This window comes from Ascidia mentula (genome assembly GCF_947561715.1).
Source record: "Ascidia mentula chromosome 2 unlocalized genomic scaffold, kaAscMent1.1 SUPER_2_unloc_23, whole genome shotgun sequence".
NCBI classification, from domain to species: domain Eukaryota; kingdom Metazoa; phylum Chordata; class Ascidiacea; order Phlebobranchia; family Ascidiidae; genus Ascidia; species Ascidia mentula.
This window is the reverse complement of record NW_028113669.1, coordinates 12,501-15,000: the sequence shown is the minus strand read 5'-3', so window position 1 is coordinate 15,000 and position 2,500 is coordinate 12,501. Positions and strand designations below refer to the sequence as shown.

General features: G+C 61.8%; 3 non-coding genes across 3 annotated transcripts in view; all 3 read left to right on the top strand.

Moving 5' to 3' along the window:
* LOC145915792 (small subunit ribosomal RNA) overlaps positions 1-837 on the top strand; it is a 1,825-nt gene extending 988 nt beyond the window's left edge. The window contains exon 1 of the ribosomal RNA XR_014404112.1: positions 1-837. This exon is cut by the window's left edge and continues 988 nt beyond it. This is a non-coding gene — a ribosomal RNA (small subunit ribosomal RNA).
* Positions 838-1,097: 260 nt separating this feature from the next.
* LOC145915800 (5.8S ribosomal RNA) lies at positions 1,098-1,251 on the top strand. Its single transcript, XR_014404119.1, has one exon. It is a non-coding gene; the product is annotated as a 5.8S ribosomal RNA (ribosomal RNA).
* Positions 1,252-1,495: 244 nt separating this feature from the next.
* The window catches only part of LOC145915795 (large subunit ribosomal RNA), a 3,686-nt gene continuing 2,681 nt past the window's right edge, over positions 1,496-2,500 (top strand). The window contains exon 1 of the ribosomal RNA XR_014404115.1: positions 1,496-2,500. This exon is cut by the window's right edge and continues 2,681 nt beyond it. This is a non-coding gene — a ribosomal RNA (large subunit ribosomal RNA).

The following is a 2,500-nucleotide window of genomic DNA, read 5'->3' as shown; positions in this document are numbered from 1 at the left end:
CAAGAGCGAAAGTCAGAGGTTCGAAGACGATCAGATACCGTCCTAGTTCTGACTATAAACGATGCCAACCAGCGATCGGGGGGCGTTACTTTGACGACCCCTCCGGCAGCTTGCGGGAAACCAAAGTCTTTGGGTTCCGGGGAGAAGTATGGTTGCAAAGCTGAAACTTAAAGGAATTGACGGAAGGGCACCACCAGGCGTGGAGCCTGCGGCTTAATTTGACTCAACACGGGGAATCTCACCCGGCCCGGACACAGTGAGGATTGACAGATTGAGAGCTCTTTCTTGATTCTGTGGGTGGTGGTGCATGGCCGTTCTTAGTTGGTGGAGCGATTTGTCTGGTTAATTCCGATAACGAACGAGACTCTGGCTTGCTAACTAGTTACGCGACCCTATCGGTCGGCGTTGAACTTCTTAGAGGGACTAGTGGCGCTTAGCCACACGAGATTGAGCAATAACAGGTCTGTGATGCCCTTAGATGTTCGGGGCCGCACGCGCGCTACACTGACCGGATCAGCGTGTCGCCGCCTAGGCCGGAAGGTCCGGGTAACCCGCTGAACCCCGGTCGTGCTAGGGATAGGGAATTGCAATTGTTTCCCTTGAACGAGGAATGCCCAGTAAGCGCGAGTCATCAGCTCGCGTTGATTACGTCCCTGCCCTTTGTACACACCGCCCGTCGCTACTACCGATTGAATGGTTTAGTGAGGTCCTCCGATTGGACCTGGCGCGTTCGGCAACGGCCGCGCCGGCGTCCGAGAAGACGATCTAACTTGATCATTTAGAGGAAGTAAAAGTCGTAACAAGGTTTCCGTAGGTGAACCTGCGGAAGGATCATTACCGGCCGATCGCCGATCGAGTGGTCGTGCGTTCGACAGGTGGAGAAGGCTCCGTATCTTGGCGGCCGCGCACGCCCTTCGTCGCTGTTGAGGCGCACGCGATTGCACTTCGGTCACCCTGTTTCGTTCTGCGCCGAGTGCCGTGGCCATGTGCCAGGCTGGCTTCATGCGTCGCCTACGGCTGGCGACCGCTCGGCCACCGCTTTTTTCGACTGTGCAATCCGGCTGGGTCGCGCTTGTCCAACTGACGAAGTCACGGAGGGCTCTTGGCGGTGGATCACTCGGCTCGCGAGTCGATGAAGGACGCAGCTAGCTGCGTGAATTAATGTGAATTGCAGGACACATTGAGCATCGACGTTCTGAACGCAAATTGCGGCACCGGGTCAATCCCGGCGCCACGCCCGCCTCAGGGTCGCGTTGTAACGTTCCCGCGCGGCGACGCGTCGGGCCGGTGCGGTGTCGGCCGTTGCCACGGTCGTCCCGCCCAGGACAGCACGAACGCAGTGTCAGCGCGCGAAACCGAACGCGGCGTGCGTCTCGTTACGAGTCGGCCTCGAAGAGGATCCCGGCCCGGAGCAGCACGGCTCGCGTTCGGGCGCGGCGCTCGCACGAGCTTCGGTGGCGCGCGCGTGTCTCTCGCAAACGAGGCACTGGATTATCGGCCTGAGGTCGGACGAGGCTACCCGCTGAATTTAAGCATATTACTAAGCGGAGGAAAAGAAACTAACGAGGATTCCCCCAGTAACGGCGAGTGAAGTGGGAAGTGCCCATCGCCGAATCCGCGCGCCTCTGCGGCGCGTGGAATTGTGGCGTAAGGAATTCGCTGCGCGTACGTCGTTCGCCGCCCGCGTCCTTCTGATCGAGGCCTCGTCCCGGTGCGGGTGTCAGGCCCATGGTGGCGGCGAGGGCGCGCGCTCTGCGTCTTCCCAGAGTCGGGTTGTTTGGGAATGCAGCCCAAAGCGGGTGGTAAACTCCATCTAAGGCTAAATACTGTCGCGAGACCGATAGCGAACAAGTACCGTGAGGGAAAGTTGAAAAGCACTTTGAAGAGAGAGTTAAAGAGTACGTGAAACCGTCGAGAGGCAAACGGGAGGGCCTGTCGAGTCGCGCGACGCTTTCAGCTGAAGCCGAGCGGAGCGTGTGGGCGTGCGGAGCCTTGCGGCCCGTCGTTCGCGCTGTCCTCCGAGCAGCTCCAGCGCACTAGCGCCGTGCGAAGGCCGCGACCGTCTGGGAGGCGGCGAGAAGGCCGCGCGCAAGGTAGCCCGCCCCCGGGTGGGTGTTATAGGCGCGCGGACACGTCGGCCCGTCGCCCGGGCGAGGAGGGATCGCCGCGTCTGCCCTTCGTGGGCCGGGCGTCCCGTCCGAGCCGGTGCGTCGCCGGTTGGGGACTGTGCTCAGTGCCCAGTTGCGGCGTGTCGGTTGCGGGTGGGCAGCGCCGCGCGAGACGCACGGGGTCCGCGGCTAACGTCAGCCACCTTCCCGACCCGTCTTGAAACACGGACCAAGGAGTCTAACGTGCGCGCGAGCCACGGGGCAGTGCGAAACCCATGGGCGCAGTGAAAGTGAATGTCGGCGCGGTCCGGCGGAGGTGAGATGCCGTCTCTCTGGACGGCCGCATCACCGGCCGATCTCGTCCGCTCTGCCGGAGAGGTCGAGCGAGAGCG